The following is a 19,424-nucleotide window of genomic DNA, read 5'->3' as shown; positions in this document are numbered from 1 at the left end:
CCAGTATATAAAATGAAACATTAAACAAACAATCGAACAAAAAAGAAACACAGCACTGGGTTGTTTCTCAGTCCCAAGGCCCCTGACTGATCTGCCTTCTCTCTATACCTTTCAGAATCTTCAAAGGTTTGTTTTACATAGAATGTCCAGGGTTTTTATTTGTACTAGGTGGGAGGAATAGGAAAAGTATGTCTACCCCATCTTCCTGGAATAGAAGCCAGATGAAGTTTTTAATTCACTCAACTCCTTCAGCGCAGACCCTCCTAGTCAGGTGGCTGATTTCTTATATCTTCTTATGTAAAAATGTGTATTCTCATTAGGAGATGTTGGTGAGAATCTGGCGTGGCTTTTCTTAGTGGAAGCAGCATTCCGAAAATAAAAAACCGAAACTTTTAGTGTAATTCTGACCAATGAAACAATTAAACAATGAAATAAAGCAAGAGAAAACACATAACAGTAAAACTGTATCTGCTTTTAATTTTCAGACAGTCAACCCATTGATTGACTTCTTTCCTTAGTCATAGATCCTGTCAGGTCCCGGTTGTGTTGTGTATAAATAATCTGTTGTCTTATATATCCAAAAATGCTACCCTAAGATCATGTTGTGGGAGAAAGGACTACATCCGTATTTAGTCTTTTAAAGCTGAATAATGTGCATTTATTTGCAAAATTTTGCTAACACTTTAAAAAATCATCTGCAATAATTTTCGAAATCCTCATTTCCTCTGTCCAGAAATATTTTATGACTAAGTATGGCATTCTTAGTTTGTTATTTCATAGCTCTACTAATGTAATTTGCCATAAAACAAACAGAACCGGAAGTGAAGCAATATAAAGTTTGTTATAATGAGCTTACTTTATCACTACTTTCTCCTAATGGGATTATAGTCTATAAATGATCATGTCACCATAGCAACCACCTTAAAAACCACACTGGTCTGTAATGCAATAACAACACCTGTGTACTATCATTTTGTTTGGTAGTTTATAGTATTTTTGGTCTAAAAAAATAAGAGGATACCAAAAGCACAACCTGCTGTTTCAATCATGGTTTGTCATCACATTTATTTTATATTCAGCCATTCCCAATTTGAATTGGTATTTACATGCAGAGGATGGAAGGAATGCTGTCTTGATAACTTACTGAGTTAACCCTGAATAACTTCACATCGATGCTTCATAAGCAAAAGAAAAGATCAGTTTATGGAAGAATTAAATTTCCAAGTAGAATAAAGCAATATATAAAAAATGTGCTCTTAAATACATTTCAGAATTTCTTGCCTTATGAAAAATCATGTTATTTTTGTACCTATTTCTGTTCGGTATTCTTATAAATATGATGCAGTGGGGGAAATTTTTTGCTGTGATAAAAACCAGGTGCAATTTCCATTAGTTGTACACTGGGTTTTGAGTCAGCAAACAAGTTCTGACTTTACTATTTCCCCTTGGATGACAATAAAAAAATTTGAAATCTTACCCTCAATTCCGTCATTGAAAACATGAGGACAAGAAACTAGTGGTGGGGATAGAAGGTTAACAATATTTTCAGCAAAAGCGATGTACTCTCTAGTTCACAGGCAGTGTAGTTTGAATTCCTCCAAGTGTTAAGTCAGGATGCTCTAGGTTAAATTGGGGGTACTGAAAACTCCCAGTTCTCAGTGACTTACGCAATGAAGATTTATTTCTGTCTCCATTCCCTTATATGTTAATTGTTGCTTGCCTAGGGTAAGAGTAGTAGTGGGCTTATTTACTCTCCAGCATCAGACTGACAGAGGTTCCACTATTTGGAATAGAGACTGCAAAGGAGAGTAGGAGATTCACATGCAGCTTTTAAATGCCACATCCTAACACCAACACCTGTTATTCATAGTTCATTAGCCAGTGCAGCTCATATGACCATGCCTAGCTTCAAGGGAATAGGAGTGCAGTGTTTTCATAAGCCCAAAAAACAGAAGGGATCCAGAGAGTGCTGAACATTTGCAAAATTTATCATATACAATTTAATGACAAAATATTTTGTGCGTAAATTGTAATATTTTGAACTAACATTTTGAAGGTCAACTACATTTGAGGCAATGTTAACATCTGTCACATTCTAAGTTAAATTGTCATGATTACGAGCACTTCTTTAAAGTTTCCAATATAAGATACGTTAATCAAAATCTAGACTTTTTTCCTGTTGTAACAGAGATGTATAAAATAATAATAGTTTATTCAGGAGAGAATTTTATTTTATGTCCATGTGACAATTCAGGTTGGTGGTTCAGGGCTGGTATAATGACTTCTTAATCTTTAGAAACCCAAGATTACTCTATTTTCCTAAATATACTGTTTTGGTTTCATGGTCCAACATGGATTCACCTGCATCCAAGCTAACAGAAGATAAATAGAAGGGAGAGAGGACATGTTTTGTTTTTGTTTTGTTTTATTTTGTTTTTGATGGATACAAAAATAAGTTATCCACATTACATCTATTTCCACCCTGTTGTTTAGAGCTTAGCCCATGCCTACCACTAACTCCAATGGAAGTGAAAAAAAAATGTCGTCTTTTACTGCCCAACTCCACCTGCATTTAACAATTCTTTGACTATATAAGAGGAAACATATGGTTGAACAACAGAATAAAGCACAAGCCTACGTTCAAGATTCCTCATTAAATCCTCTAGACTTGTCATTCCAAGAATTCATGCTACAAGTTTCTTTCACTCATTCAAGGGAAACTGAAAGACTCATGAGAGAGAGAACTCTTGACGTTTTCCAATTGTGTGATCTTTGTTGTTTCTGGTCTGATAGCCCTTTCTCATTTCCTTCGACCTTTCTGTAAAAACCTAATCAAATGCTATATCTTCAATAAATTCTTCCCTTTCCCCCCAACACCTTATTAGCGTTTTCCCTAGACTTCCCAACACCATATTTGCTTTTTTTGCTTAGTCCTTGTTTATGTCTTCTTGGGAATATTTTTGCTGTTTTTATGAATTTTCAAACAGGTGATATAGCCTGGCAAAAATTCTGAAAGGAAAATTACTTGCTCTGTTTTTACTAAGGATAACTGAGACTCTTATCTGTTTGGGTTAATGGGATCATGTGCCTCATGTGACAATAAAATTTGTAGTAAATTTGGAAAGAAGGCAGTAAATAATGATGATAAATATAATAGGTAAATTTAATAAGTGCTTATTCATACTAGTCATTTGGAAAGTATATCATATGCCTTGTCATATTTAGTCATTACAACTACATAAAATGCTGATAGTATCATTATTTCTAGTTTATAGCTGAGGAAACTGAGTCATAAAAAGGCAAAGAGACTTACTCCAAATCACATATCTGGTAAATGGTGGAGATACAATTTGAATCCAGATATTTTATACTCCAGAACCCAAGTTTTTATGTGTGGGCGATTTAGCCTTTCTTTTCACTAAGAAGGATTATTTGAGAACTGAATCACAGTAGGGAATGACTAAATGAATATCACTCTTATTTAATATGTATTTATATTAATATAATTTAACTGTTAATTTAAATATAAACAAATATATAACTTTAAGTACAAGAGTTGTAACTATAGAATGGCTTTAGAATTAATTATTCATCTCTTTTTTCCTGGGACATTGTGAAATCCTGAGCAAGAAGTTTCTAAAGGATAAGTTTCAGCATGATCTTTTCTTTTCCTTTGCCATTTTTCGGTAACATTCTCTAAACTCTCCATGCTTCCTGTTGGTCCATGTTGCATGCTGACCAAAGTAGGTTCAAAATGCAAAAAAAAAAAACACAAAAAATCTCCTTCAGTCACAGCCGTCGTTCTAATTTCTTAGGATAGAATTGCTCAAAGAAAGATAAGAATCTTGGCAAAGAATCTTTACAATACATGCTCTTTCTGATCACATGTGTCACTGCAGATATTTCTCCAAAAAATCATGGTTATGTTTACCTAATTATGTAAACATCTGATATGATCACTTGTGAATTCCCAAAGCACAATTTCCTTGACCTTGTTGAATGACCACCTTGATTTTGCAGGAAAGAACTTTCAAACTCAGTTTTACTTCAAAGTGCCTTCAGAATTTTCTACTGCAACACTTTCTATGCCACAATGGCAATGGTTCCATAGCTCAAGCAGCCATAGCGAAAACATTAATTTGTATCCTTTTTGTAGGAAAAGTTTGTCCCACTGCATTCTTTAATGTCTATTTGCGTGGGTTACCTCTTATCCCCTTATCCTGTTAAACCCCTTGAGGGCAAGGACTTTTTAAATTTAGTCTTATTACTTGCTATTTCTTTTTTTCTCACCACCAACACCTATTGTTCTTCTTACCACATGTACTTGTTATTTTTTTTAGGATATTGATGAAAGAAAGTTGGTGATGTTTCAAAAGGAGAAGCTGTAGAGGTAAGTAGATGATTCTAGTGAAAGTTTATGAGCTAAACTGATTTTCAGCAGATCTGATGATGTTTTAAGTCTGCTTATGATAATTGCTTGCTGTCTTTTGTGGGACTACTATATGTACATGCCTGCATATATGTCATGGCATATAGTATGTAGATACCCATACATTACTCAAAGTACTCTTGACTTCTCTTATGGGACATATTCCATTGCAACAGAGTTTTGTACCAATTCTTCTAAAATCCATGTATTTTTTCTACAAAAAAAAAAAATCTGAAGGCACATTTATGGCAAAATGTAAGCAAGAAAACTTTATCCAGGATTTCTTAAGATATGTGTGTGGGCACATATGTATGACCATATCATAAAATGTTTTCTGAAAAAAATACGTATAATTAATTTCAAAGAGTGAGAGCTTCAAAAGACCACAATAATTCAGAACTTTTTAAATTGCTTTCTATATAATAGATTTTAGAATACATAAAAAATATTTGTTGTTGGATATTGTATTCAGGTTTTAAAACAATTAAGGCTGAAGTTTTCAGATTCTTAAAGTCTTTGGATAATTCAATAGAGAGATGAGACAGGAGCAAACTGAGAGTTCGCAGTATGTGACATTCCAAGATCATTAAGTTTTCATTGGAGAATTAAACATTAACCAACAAAGCCAAAGATAAACTTTGAGAAATGGAGGAAGCCACTGTTTCTCTTCCATTTTAATGGAATTCTCTAACATGACATTAGGATTTAAAATGTTTTAATTTAGATGGTGTTGTTAGTCACTGGAGATATCAAATACCAAATGCTAATTAGATCATAAGGTATAATAACTAGCTAAATGGAAATGCCAAAATATTAAAGGTTATTTAGTTATCTGGAAATGAGAGTTTTCTCCCAGAAGGCATAATATATACTAGTTTTCCTCCACAAGAAAAATGTAACTTAGGATGGTTTTATTTATAGTGAAGGAAAGTTATCTTATATTTACAGTGAGAAAACTGTTATATACAGTCATAAATATGTAAGATAGAAAATTATTGTGGCAATATTTGATATTTATCTCAAGGGAAGTTACCATTATTAGCATATGTATTGATTTCTATATCACTTTAAATATAAAATTTATCTAAATATATATACATATATGTCCATAATTTGAGTGAATGAGGAATATTTTTGAAATATTGTGTCTTAATTCTAAGTAACTATTTTAATGTCAATTGACTAGAAATAAATTTTAAATAAAGATTTCTCTATGCCTCTACTGAGTAATAGCTAAGTCATTTTAATAAGCATAACTTTTAAGCATATGTGAATTTAAATCATTCTTTAGAAGGCTGTTTTGCATTCTATAATATACATCTGTTATACTAAATTTCCATAGTAAATATTTTTACTAATGAATCTGTAGATCCAATTTAAGATAGTCATCAAAGTCTTGAATGTAACTTTTTTTTTGGGCCAAATCCCAAATGAAATGTATGTGTGTGTGAGTGCATGTGTGTGAGTGTTCATGCTGGGAAAAAAAAAGCAGATGACCATAAAGTAACATAGCTTATTAGATGCAAAACCTAGAACACAAAAAAATTACTTAACTTTTCTATGCCTCATATTTCTCACTTCATAAAGAGAGACCATCATATTATTATGTCAAATTGTTGTTGTGAGAATTAATGGTAGTACATATTAAGAAAAGAGGCTGAAACATAGCAATGATTCATAGCTAGTTGTTATTTTATCATCATCATTATTATTCATAGTATAATTATTTACTGAGTGACCTTTTGCAAACTGTAATGGAAGAAAGAAGATTAAGGAAGGGATCAGTCTTAGTTGCAAATTACGAAAGTCCAAGGAAAAAACAACACCAAAAATGATACCTGGGCATTAACTAGGTGGGTTTCCAGCAGAATCACATAGATACTCTAGTTCCTCACCTATAAAGTCAAAGCTTAAAGTGGGGGGTGTATTGTTCTGGTCTAGGTTTGGAGACAGAAAACCCCAAACATGTCTTCATTGGAGGATACAAAATTGATGCACACAGAATCATGATTTTTTTCTGGACTTCACAATCAAGATGTAGGAAGCAATCCACATTATTCTCACCTAAGAAAACCGTTGCCCTTCTGTCTCAGGGCTACCATATCAAAAACAGCATATAAATAAGTCAGCCCAGCTGAGAAGTCCCTATAGAACACCAGAAAAATAAACAGATAAAAATCAATTTTAAAGATAATTAATCTAGAACAGTCCCATCCCCTAAGAGTCTGGTTGGCACTGCAGGCAATTGAAAACCATCAGAAAGTTGATGAGAGAAATGTTCTGATACAGCTAATGAAATGTAAGGAGTATAATAGAGAGCTAAAAATAATACCCTTAACTTGAAAATGCTATTAAAATAAGCAGGAACATTGCTGCATTTGGCTTTTAACAAGGGAAGTTGTTGATAATAATGAAGGAAGCAGAGTCTCCGTTAACATCTGACGAACACAGGAAACGTGGAAAAGATATTTTATGAACAACAATGAGAACGAGAGCATTGACAAGTTTTGATGCCTGAATGTCTGATGTTTGATGTTTGTCCTTTTTTACTTTTGTTTTGTTTTTTCCTTCCTATCTTTTTAAACTTTCGTTCTTCCAGTATATCTAACAATATGTCACAAATTCAACATATTAATTTTTTGTCTGAAATACCTGAAGTTGTTTCTGTTGTATTCATTATGATGGAAACACTGCTTAGTATCAGGAACCAGGCTTTCAACAGCAGAATTTTGGATTAGATGCTGATATTATTGAGGATACATTAAACTATGACCCAATCGCCAGGAGAAAATGGAATATTACACTAGTATACAACATGGAGTAGCAAAACAATTAAATTATCACTTGTGTGTGCTTGAGATAAAGTGCACATCAATACAGGGTTTTGGAGAACCATGTTTGGTTATTTTCAACTGTTATACTATGCTGTCTACAAAGATTGTGTGATAAAATGCTACATCTGGTTAACCAAAGAGATGTGCAAACACTAAACTCAAGGCATGGTCAGAAAACTATAGCACTCTTATGAAATCTTCAAAATTATATCATTATTACACAGTGTGGACATAGCTGAAAATCAGACTACATATTTAATACTGCATGTTTAAAATGTAAATATATATTGAATTTAGGTTCATAAATCTTTTATTTGAAAATTATGTCACTGAATGACAAGATCTGAAATCCCTAAATCTACCCTCAACCCCCGTAACCATGTCTGAGTAACACAGCCTTGTCTTTTTACAAAAACTGTGATAACCTTTACATGAGACAACTTTATAAAGAGATGCCTATTCTCCTCACGGTGGACCTTTAGCTCCCATTATTGTCTTGAGAGTATAACTAGAGGTAGATTCTAGCACACCCCAAAGGGAGAATCACAACTTACCTGCACCGTTTCTTTTAGTTCTTTTCATTGTTTCCCAACTCTCATTGTCAATATGAAAATTTTTGAATTTTTGGAGACTTATCAGCAACCACCATAAAATGATTCCTTTTTGGACTCATTTTAATAAATCACTCAGCTCCTCTGCCTAAAATAAAACAAAAACTGATAAAGTATAAACCAAACTACATACAGTATGTATAAATACACGTACAGGCATGCTTTGGAGATATTGTAGGTTTGGTTCCAGATCACTGCAATAAAATGAATATCATAATAAAATAAGTCACACAAATATCTTGGTTTCCCAGTGCATATAGAAGTTATGTGTACACTATATTAAATGTGCAAGAGCATTGTGTTTAAAATGTACACATATTAATTAAAAATACTTTATTGCTAAAAATGCTAATGATCATCTAAGATATCAATGAGTCATAATCTTTTTGCTGGTGGAAGGTTTTGCCTCAATGTTGATGGCTACTGATTGATCAGTTAGTGGATCAAGGTGGTGGTTGCTGAAGTATTGGGTAGCTTTGACAGTTTCTTAAAATAAGATAGCAATAAGGTTTGCCATATCAATTGACTCTTTCTTTCATGCAAGATTTTTCTGTAACACAAGATGCTGTTAGATAGCATTTTAACCATGGTAGAAGTTCTTTCAAAATTAGAGTCAATCCTCTCAAATCCTGCCACCGATTTACCAGCTAAGTTTATTCAATATTCTAAATCCTTTGTTGTCATTTCAACAATGTTCACAGAGTCTTCATTAGGAGTAGATTCTATCTGAAGAAACTTTTTTTTTTTGCCTATCCATAAGAAACAACTAACCCATTCAGATTTCATAATGAAATTGCAACAATTCAGTCCACATCTCGGACTCCACTTTTAATTCTAGTTCTCTTGCTATTTCCAACACATCTATGGTTAATTCTTCCACTGAAGTCTTAAACCCCTTAAAAGCATCCATGAAGGCTGAAATCAACTTCTTCCAAACTCCTGTTAATATTGATATTTTGACTTCCTTTCGTGAATCATGAATGTTCTAAATTATATCTAGAATAATAAATTCTTTCCAGAAGATTTTCAGTTTATTTTGTCCAGATCCATCAGAGATATCACCATCTTTAGAAAAAAAATAGATTGGGGGATACATGTGCAGTTTTTCTTATCTGGGTATATTGAGTGATGCTAAGATTTGGGCTTCTAATGTAGTCAAAGTAGTAAACATAGTACCTGATATGTAGTTTTTCAACACTTTCCCCCATCCTTGTCTCCTCACTTTTGGAATTCCCAATGTTTATTGGTCCTATCTTTGTGTCCATGTGTACCCAGTGCCTACTTATGAGTGACAACATGAAGTATTTGGTTTTCTGTTTTTGCATTAATTAGCTGGGGATAATGGCCTCCAGCTACATCCATGTTACTGTCACAGACATGAATAAATCACGATGTATAGCAGTTATTGCCTTACAATATGTATTAAAAACAATGTCTTAAATAACAAAACTTGAAAGTCAAATTTACTCCTTGATCGATGGGCTGCAGAATAAATGATGTGTTAGCATGCATAAATACAGCATTCATTTCATTGTATATTTCCATCAAAGCTCTTGAGTGACCAGATATATATGCCAGTGAGCAGTAATATTTTGAAAGGAATATTTTTTCAGCAGTCGGTCGCAACAGTGGGCTTAAAATCTTCAGTAAATCATGCTATAAACAAATGTACTGCCATCTAGGCTTTGTGGTTCTATTTATGGAGCAGAGGCAGAGTAGATTTAGTATAATTCTTAAGTGCCATAATATTTTCAGAATTATAAATGAGCATCAGCTTCAACGTAAAGTCACAAGCTACATTAGCCCCTAACAAGAGAGTCAACTTGTTCTTTGAAGCTAAGCATTGACTTCTCTTTACCTAGGAAGGTCATAAATAGCATATTTTTCCAAAAGAAGGTTGTTTCATCTACACTGAAATCTGCTGTTTAGTAGTATAGCCACCTTCATCTATTATCTCAGCTAGATTTTCTGGATAACTTGCTTAGCTTCTGCCTCAGAACATGCTGCTTCACCTTGTATTTTATGTTATGGAGATGGCTTCTTTCCTGAAACCCCATGCAGCCACCTCTTCTAGCTTCAAACTTTTCTTTTAAAATTCCCTTACTTCTCTCAGTTTTCACAGAATTTAAGAGAGTTAGGGCCTTGCTCTGGATTAGACTTTGGCTTAAGGGAATACTATTTCTAGTTTGGTCTATCTAGACTGTTAAATCTTTCTCCCTATCAGTAATAAGGCTGTTGTTTCATTTTATTATCATTTGTGTGTTCACTGGAGTAAAATGTTTTAATTAATACATACTATTTGTACGTATTTATGGGGTACATGTGATATTTTGATACATGTATACAATGTATAATGATCAAATCACAGTATTTAGGATATTCATCACTTCAAACATTTATCATTTCTTTGAGTTGGGCACATTTCAAATCTTATAGACACACTAGTGCTCTATCAAAATGCTATGACATATTCCTTATATTTAGCTGTATGTTTGTATCCATTAACCAACCTCTCTTCATCCCCCTTCTCCCCACACACATATTTCTCAGCCTCTAATAGTTATCATTCCACCTCAATTAGAGCAAATTTTTAAAATGTCCTTCAAGAACTTTTCCTTGACTAAGTTGACTAACTCCTTGGTGCAAGTGGCTTGGCTTTCAACATGCTTTCTTCAACAAGCTTAATTATTTATAGCTTTTGACTTAAAGTGAGAGAAGGGCAATTCTTCCTTTCTTTTGAACACCCAGGAGGCATTTTAGGGTTTTAGCTGGCATAATTTCAATATTGTTGTATCTCAGGGAATTGGGAGGCTCAAGAAGAAAGAGCAAGATGGGGAAACAGCCAGTCAGTGGAGCAGTCAGATCACAAACAACATTTATTGACTGAGTTTACTGTCTTATATAAGCACAATCTGTGGTGCCCCAAAACAATTGTAATAGTAACATCAAATATCACTCACCACAGAACATCATAACATATATAATAATAAATTTTAAATATTGTAAGAATTACAAATATGTGACACAGAAACAAGAAGTGAACATGTACTTTCGAAAAAATGCTGCCAATAGATTTGCTGGATGCAGGATTGTCACATACCTTCCATTTGTAAAACATGCAATTTCTGCAAAGTACAATAAAGTGAATAACAATAATATGAGGTATGCCTGTAACACATGCCCTTTTAGTGCAGGACATTTATTTTCTACTCTGTCAATTCCTGATCCTTGAAAAGAACCATAGAAAAATATACAATATATCAAAACAACCCAACACACAAACTTTCTGAGCCATTATCACCCAATTTATCATAGCAATAAAGTAATAAGAAGAGCTCCTTTTCTCTTTTCCTCACACTTCTAATCATACCATATGCTAGCAAATATACAATATGTGTACATACAAATGTATATATTTAAATATATGTAAAACCTGATATATGACTCTATGATTATGTGGGGAAACTATAAATTTTGTATTATAAATTAATAAAATTATTAGGATAAATCACTGTGTAGCTTAAGTCTGTGTGTCTTTACATGAGGATCCAGAAAGTATATTTCTATAAATATGTACAGATAGTCCCCAACTTACAATGGTTTAACTTATGATTTTTTAACTTTACAGTGGTGTGAAAATAATACACTTTCAGTACACTCCTTGACTTGCAATGGGGTTACATATGGATAAACCCATTATAAATTGAGAATATCATCAGTCACAAACACACTTTCAACTTAGGATCTTCTAAGCTTACAGTGAATTTATTGGTGTGTAACCCATCATAGGTCAAGGAGAACTTGCGCTGATCATACCTAGAAACAAATAGTTTTGACTATACATATGGTCAAGTAAGTTAAGCAAGACAGAAGTGTTTACTATCACAATTTCATTCATTTAATATATAGTTGATGTTACATGCAAATACCCATGTCTGTGTATATATATGTGTATGAGTGTCTCGATATTAAAAGCATATTTACTGAGCCCATAACACTCAGTATGAGACAGATCATTGCAAACCATTTTTGAAAGATAAAGATGAATAAAGAATCCCCTTTTCTCTTGCCCTCAGAGTGCTCAGATTCAGTGAAAGGTGAGGGGATAGCGAAGATCAAACAACAAAAAAATTACATTCCAGGTTTATGTGAACATATAAATAGAGAGAGTGTTCGGGAGCACAATGTAAAGGCACATACCAAATTCTAGAGGGAACAAAAATAGCCTCCCATAGTAGGTGATACTGGAGTTGTCTCAAAGGAATGGGTGTGTGGTGTGTCTAGTCTTGAATGGATGTTTATATGTGTCTAGATCTGTGTGTGAATACACACATGCAAAGACTTCAGCTAGACAGAAAGATTTATCTCTATCATTTAACCTGTCCATTATGCCGTCATGCAGGGCAGCTAAGTCTGTGCTTGTACAAATGGCTTGGTAATATAAACAAGTTAATTGAAATGACTGGTCCCAAGAAACTCATCCAGGAAGGATGATGCTTCCTGGTGGAGTTCAAGATGGCGTAAAATGTATCAGTGTTAAATCCTTGACATATGCAACGCTGTTCCCTTTGGCTTACAGCTGTTTTAGGAGATGCAATACCCATATGCTTTTATCATTCCTCTGAAACTGCATTAGAGAAATTACAGGGTATTATCAAGATAAGAAAATAATTGCATTTTAATTTGACATGAGAGTTTCTTTAGAGAATAAAGTGGAAATTGAATCAAGAGAGCCAACTGAGAACATGTGTCTACGTATTTCTCACATAAAATCATAAGAAATGACAGAAAATATATTTTAGAAAAGTTTAAATTTGTTATAAAGCTGATTAACAGAAAAAAGTACAATAGCAGGCCTTGCTATTCTAAGAAATTTAAGCATACCGACTTATACCTTTGGAGAAATAACTGAAAAAGATCTGATCTGAAACCATGAGCAGGAAACTGCTGTGCAAAGTATGATTGGTTTCAGGGAATCTTTCAACTCAGAATATGAATTAATTCAAGAAACAAAGTGGGGAACCTCTGCAGTACTCTAGGTGGTTTTATGTGTGGCAACATTCCAGAAAAGATGGACTTGCTGGACACTTCCAACTTGAGTTCGCCTGTGGGACATAGGGGTCTTGAACTCTGATTAAAGCTAGTGGTGTTTATCTTAAACTTGGAGAGACTGGGCAGTGTCCCATGGATCTTCCTGCCCCACTACCTACCATACTGCATCAAAAATCTCCAAAAACAAGTCACTGTAGTCAGAACTAGCATCTAAAGAATGGATCAGGAATTCCAAAATGCAAAGATGAGCAAGTAGTTGGGGGTAATTATGAAACTCACAAGGTCAACACTATGAAAAGGGAGCATCTAGCTAAATAGAAGAAATTACACCAAGAGCAACCATTTATGCTGCAACAGATTATTTAAAAGTGGGCTTACTGCATATACATAGTGCAATAACACAGTGGAGGAAACTGCATCCCTGAAAAGGAAACTATTAGTGATCCTATAATACAAAAACAGAGCCATTAAAATATAAAATTAAACAGATAGGTTTAGTGCCCCCCAAAAAAGAAAAAAGCTAAAGAATGAATGAATAAGCTGGAACACTAAACCAGCATCATCTCTGAATGAAGTATAAAAGAAAAAATGAATGAAAACCATGACAGAAAAGATGTAGGAACATAAAAGTTATATCTGGAAGTTCCAACATCTCTGTACTATGAATTTTCAAAGGACAGCACAAAAAGAATAATGAAGAAAAATATAATGAAATACAATTTCCCCCACTGTTTAAAAGATCATAAGAAAACCTTAGAAGTATCAGTAGAGTAAAAAAAAAAAAAAAGAAAAATACCACCTAGAAACATTTGAGAAATAATTCGATTATGGTGAGATTCAAGACAAATATGCTGCAATATTTTTAAAGTTTTCAGCACAAATCATTTGAAATTAGAAGTAAAAAATAATAACCAACTATGAACCTACTATGAAGGTAAAATTAAGACAATATCATACATTCCACATCTCATAAACTTTTCATATTTTTTCTAAAACATTTCTTGAATGTTCCCTGATTATATTTACGTTTAGAATTCAATAAAACATTTAATAAATAATAGTTCTGTTGTTATAAAGTGAATATTCCTAAATCTACAAAAATTATAAACCTAAAACTTTACACTTAAGATAAAACATTTAAATGTTAACTCTGATGTGGGAGACATTAAGTATTGTTTTTAAATGCTTTGATGGACAGACTATCAAAAACATTATAACAGTACTACCTTGGAGCGGACCAATTTAATGTAAATCAAATCCAGTTAAGTCCTATATTGTTCCTTCCACAGCTTGTTTCTTCTACAGGTATGTAAACTAACACCTCATTTTAGGATAGATAATGGGTTGGTATTTCTTTTATTCAGAGGTCTTGAAGAATGGGAGTGAACATGAGTTTAAAATTAACCCTTATTTTGATGGGAAATGTGCAATGGCTTTAATCCAAAGAGTCCATGTTGAGAACTGAAATGTGGAGAAAGCAGCAGCTGCTGGTTTAGAATAGTTAGAGAATATGTAACATACAGCACCCTAGAGTTTCATTTTCTTTGTCAGAATCATAAAAGTTGAATATGTTGAAAAGCTGTTAATGTATTTTCACCAAATGTCAGAAAGGCAACCCTATCATCACCTTTTAGAGGTTAAATGTGCTTGCTATGGCATTTTAATGATTACTGTGTGGAAGGGATTTGAATTTTCTGGAGAATACAAGCAAGTTCTATGCACATTCACAACCTGTTTTCCCACTTTCTTAGCCTCCAAAAGACATGGGATATGTCGCATTTCTGATTGTGACACTGGCCAAGTGTTCTGTATTTTTGCAGAACTCGTACTGGTGGCTATACTTCTCTTGATGTTGCACTGACTTATTAACACATGTAGGAAACATTGTTGGGTTTTGTGAACAGATTTTTCAGAGGCAAAATAGACTATATTTTCCCCTGACTGCAATCTACGTAAGGCCAAGAAAAACAGTCTTACCACATAATCCAACAAGCACAGTCCTTGTGAAATGAGTTGCAAACTTATGTCCACACAAAAACCTGCACATAGATGTTTATAGCAGCTTTATTTATAATTGCCAAAACTTGAAAGCATCTAAATGTCCTTAAGTTGTTGAATAGATAAATAAGCTGTGGTACATCCCTACAATAGAATATTATTCAACAATAAAAAGAAATGAACCATCAAGCAACAAATATATGTGGGAGGACATTAAATGCATGCTGCTAAGTGAAAGAAGACAGTCTGATAAGGCTACATATTGTATGATTCCAATTATTCTGAAAAATGCAAAAGTACAGAGAAAGTAAGAAGATTAGTAGTTGCTAGGGGCTTAGGGGAAGAAATAAGAATAGGTAGAGCAGGGGGATTTTTATGACAGTAGAACTGTTCTGTATGATACTGTCATGGTGGATAAGTGACACTGTGCATTTAGCAAAACCCATAGAACTGCGCAACACAAAGCATGAATGTAATGTAAGCTATGAACTTCCATTTATAACAGAGTGTCAATATTGGTTCATCACTTGTAACCAATGTACCACAAAGCAAGATGTAATTAATACAGAAAACTGTGTGTGGGGTCAGGGAAGAGGAGGTTTGTGTGAACTCTCTATCTTTTCTGCTCGATTTCTCTGTAGACCTGAAACGGCTCTAAAAATCAATTTTATTGAAATAACTTTAAATTAATACAAAAGTTAATCACCTTTATTTTTTAAAATGTTCACCTTCCTTTCAGTAAATCTATTATATATAAATAATATTATGATATATGTATTATATATAAAATACATATATATTACATATTGATATAGCTGCTTCAAGTTCATTCAGAAGTCAGCCTATCTACAGAAGATTGCATGGAAGTATCAGCACAAATAGCTAATGCACACAGGGCTTAAGACCTAGAGGACCGGTAGACAGGTGCAGCAAACCACCATAGCACACGTATACCTATGTAGCAAACCTGCACGTTCAGCATATGTATTCCAGAACTTAAAATAAAATAGAAGATTTCATGGAAAATCAATTGTACTTCCCAGTATCATCCTCTTTCCATTACATCTATGTACATCAGCTAACTTTGAGGTATTAAAAACATTACCTGCTTGGACTATGACCTTATAATAAGTTTCTTGCCACTGAATTGTTCAAACGTAGAATGAATAACTTTGTTTACTACTTTTTCTAATGATTTCCATGACTTTTTTCTATTTATCTTTACTCTCTATATTAAATATTTTATAGAATGTATTAAAATAGTGTATGTATTTAGATTTTAATATTTTCTATTGTATAATTATATATTTAGAATATACATATACAGAAAGAATATAGAATATATTTTTACCAGAGTGCATATATATGTAGAACACATATCCACATAGTACATAAGGATACATAGAGAAAGAGTGTGTGCACACACAAAGCACTTAAATCACGTTGACAGAACATCTTAAAATAGTAAACATTTAAATTTTCTGCTCTAGAATTCAATGCAATGAAAATGAAATTATGGCATATTATTCTAAAGAATGTTCAAAGGAATTTTGGAGATATTAGGTCAACTTATTTTCATAGTTGAAGGTAAGTATACCCACTCCTTCCTGGCTGAGAACCAGGAGCCTCGGACGTGAGAACCGTGAACTAACTCAGTTTCATGATACTTATGTCTATATGGGTTGTAGCACTATGCTGCCAGCTGCTGAGAAAGAGGTAGAATAATACAGCTGCTCCTTGGCCATGCACCCAGTGTTGCAGCACTGCAGCAACAGCTGGTTATTATGAATCGTGTTTTCTTTATTCTGGAACTAACTTCAATATGGCTGTAGAGATTTGAGGGTGTTCTTGTCTCATGACATACCTGAATCCCATCTACAGAATCCCTGTGTGCTGAGCACATAAATTGGGAAGCCCTGATTTACAAGATTTACAAAGGGAGCATCAGAAGTCAGCAAGGAAGGACAAGGTTTATGTGATGCCCTACAGCACTGCAGACAATTCCAAATTAAATCTGAAATAATTTTCCAGCTCTATTTTAGCAGATAGTTGGAGTTCACACTTTAGGAACTCCAAATATACTTCCAACAGACTGAATTTTACTAAATGCCTTTGACAAAACTAACTTTTTAAGTAGTAAAAAAAATAAAAAGCATGATTTCAAAATGGCAAATATTCCTCTCTTGTTAGTTATTACATTACTAGGCATTTAGTAAGTCTCTTATCACAGTCAATGGAGGTTCCTTACATTTTACTCTTCTCTACTTCTTCAGAGCTTTAAGACATAGATGACTCAGCCTATTCCTCGAAGGTTTCTATCGCCCTATAATCTAGATCATCAAAATCTTTTGGTTTTTATTCTTCTTTATCTGCTTTTAGTCTGTCTTCTTCCAGAGATTATCTTTCTCTGGCCCCTAAACATACATATGCCTTTTTTAAAAATTTAATTTTATTTTATTTCTTTATTTTGAGATGGAGTTTTACTCTTGTTGCCCAGGCTGGAGTGCAATGGCATGATCTCTGCTCGCCATAACCTCCGCCTCCCGGGTTCAAGCAATTCTCCTGCCTCAGCCTCCCAAGTAGCTGGGATTACAGGCGTGTACCACCACGCCCGGCTAATTTTGTATTTTTCGTATAGATGGGGTTTCTCCATGTTAGTTAGTTTGGTCTCGAACTCCCGACCTCAGGTGATCTGCCCACCTCGGCCTCCCAAAGTGCTGGGATTACAGGCATGAGCCACTGCGCCCTGCCTACATATGACTTGGTTTTTTTTAACGCTTCTTTGCACTTACAAAGCAACTTATTCATTCTTCATTTACATAGATTTTTAAACATTGACGCATAATGTACAGAGTTTTAAGGCACGTGTGATACTTTAATACACTCATATAATTTGTAAAGATCAAATCAGTGTACTTGGGATATTCATCACCTTAAATATTTGTGTTTGTGCTATAATCATTAAAATTCCTCTCTTTTTAGCTATTTTGAAATATACAACAAACTACGGTAAATTATAGTCACCCCACTAATCTATCTAAGGCTAGATCTTATTTCTTCTATTAGACTGTATGTTTTTACCAATTAATCAACCAATTAATTCATCTCTTCTCGCCCCTATTCTTTTCGGCTCCTGACAACTAATCTACTCTCTGTCTTCATGTGTTCCATGTTTTTAGCTCTCACATGTGAGTGAGAACATGTAATATCTGCCTTTCTGTGCTAGGCTTATTTCACTTACATAATGACCTCCAGTTCCATTTATGTTGCCGCAAATGACAGGATTTCATTATTTTTACGGCCAAATAATATTTCATTGTATACATTATATATGCCACATTTAACTTATCTATTTATCTACTGATTGGCACTCAGGTTGATTTCATATTGTAGCTATTGTGAATAGTGCTGCAATAAACGTGGTAGTCCAGATGTCTTTTTGATATATTCATTTTCCTTCTTTGAATATATACCCTGTAGTAGAATTGTTGGATTATATAGTAGTTCTACTTTTAGTTTCTTAAAGGAATTTCCATACTGTTTTTTGCTTGTTGTTTGTTTGTTTGTTTGTTTGTTTTTTTGAGACGGAGTCTCACTCTGTCACCCGGGCTGGAGTGCAGTGGCGTGATCTCTGCTCACTGCAAGCTCCGCCTCCCAGGTTCACACCATTCTCCTGCCTCAGACTCCCGAGTAGGTGGGACTACAGGTGCCCGCCACCAGGCCCGGCTACTTTTTTGTATTTGTAGTAGAGACGGGGTTTCACCCTGTTAGCCAGGATGGTCTCCATCTCCTGACCTCATGATCCACTTGCCTCGGCCTCCCAAAGTGCTGGGATTACAGGCGTGAGCCACCGTGCCCGGTCTCCATACTGTTCTCCATAATGGCTATACTAATTTATATTCCCACCAACAGGGTGCAAGCATTACCTTTTCTCCTTATTTTCCCCAGCATCCACTATTACTAATTTTTTGATAAAAGCCATTTTAACTGGGGTGAGTTAATGTATCATTGTAGTTTTAATTTGCATTTATCTGATGATTAGTGATATTGAACACTTTTTCATATACCTATTGGTTGTTTGTATATCTTCTTTCGAGAAATGTCTATTTAGATATTTTACCCCTTTTTCCTTTGGATTATATGATGTTTCCCTGTTGAATCATTTGGGATCTTTATATATTTATTCCCTTGTCAAATGGGTAGTTTGCAAATGTTTTCTCCCATTCTGTGGGTTATCTCTTCACTTTGTTGATTGTTTCCTTTGCTGTGCAGAGGCTTTTAAATTTGATGTAATTCCATTTGTCTAGTTTTGGTTTTGTTAACTGTGCTTTTGAGGCCTGAACATAATGAATTAAGGCGTCAGTTCATTTTGATGTTTTTTGGTATGGTGAAATATCACAGTGTAGTTTCATTCTTCTGCATATAATTGTCCGGTTTTTCCAGCACCATTTATTGAAGAGACTGTCCTTTCCTCATTGTACAACTGTATATCAGCAAATT

At 34.1% G+C, this 19,424-nt stretch overlaps 1 long non-coding RNA gene across 1 annotated transcript in view; it reads left to right on the top strand.

Moving 5' to 3' along the window:
- LOC104682838 overlaps window positions 1–19,424 on the top strand; it is a 557,507-nt gene that overhangs the window by 437,692 nt on the left and 100,391 nt on the right. The window lies entirely within an intron of this gene.

This window comes from Rhinopithecus roxellana, chromosome 1 (assembly GCF_007565055.1).
Source record: "Rhinopithecus roxellana isolate Shanxi Qingling chromosome 1, ASM756505v1, whole genome shotgun sequence".
Lineage (NCBI taxonomy): Eukaryota > Metazoa > Chordata > Mammalia > Primates > Cercopithecidae > Rhinopithecus > Rhinopithecus roxellana.
This window is presented reverse-complemented; position numbering and strand designations above follow the sequence as displayed.